We start from the raw sequence: 760 nt of genomic DNA on the forward strand, positions 1-760 counted from the left end.
GTGAGGATTTTTGTTTTCTTGACATTGAGATGTAATCCATATGGAAGGCTGTGCTCTTTAATCTTCATAAGTAAATGTTTCAAGTCCTCTTCACTAATTAAGCTAGGTCCTTACAAAGACAGGAAAGAAAGAAAACACCAAAGTGAATGTCTAAGTAAACTCTGAAACTTGCTCTTGCATGTATAGAAGTGGAAGAAATGATGAAGTAAAAGACCTGAAAAGGAAATTTCAAAGCACAGTTCCAGGAGACAAAGTCAAGTATTATAATGAGATGTACAAAAACCTGAAGTTAGGTAACCAAACAAAGAAGAACAAATGCAGCGTTCCTCAAGCTGAAAGAACTAAAGAAAACATTCAAATCCTGTAATATCGAAGTATTTAATGGGCAAAATGTCAACTGATGTAGGAATCATCAAAAGATGGAAGGAATACATACTCAGTATGCCAAAAATAAATGGCTGATGTTCAGCCATTTCAAATGGGAGTATATGACCAAGAATTCAAGTATTGAAGGAAGAAGATAAAGCTGCACTGACGGCATTGGTGAAAAACAAATATTCAAAAATTGACAGATGTAAATGCAAATGTTTCAACAAACTGATGCAGTGCTGGAAGCACTGAATAGTCTCAGCAAAGAAATTTGGATGATAACTGTCTGAACAATGACTGAAGAAAAAAATCAAGCCTTGACTTTCATTATTGAAAGATTCTCTGGGCAAATTATTGAATGATGCAGAAAGCATCAAGAGAAGATGGAAGG

This window comes from Chrysochloris asiatica, unplaced genomic scaffold, assembly GCF_000296735.1.
Source record: "Chrysochloris asiatica unplaced genomic scaffold, ChrAsi1.0 scaffold00065, whole genome shotgun sequence".
NCBI classification, from domain to species: Eukaryota; Metazoa; Chordata; class Mammalia; order Afrosoricida; family Chrysochloridae; genus Chrysochloris; species Chrysochloris asiatica.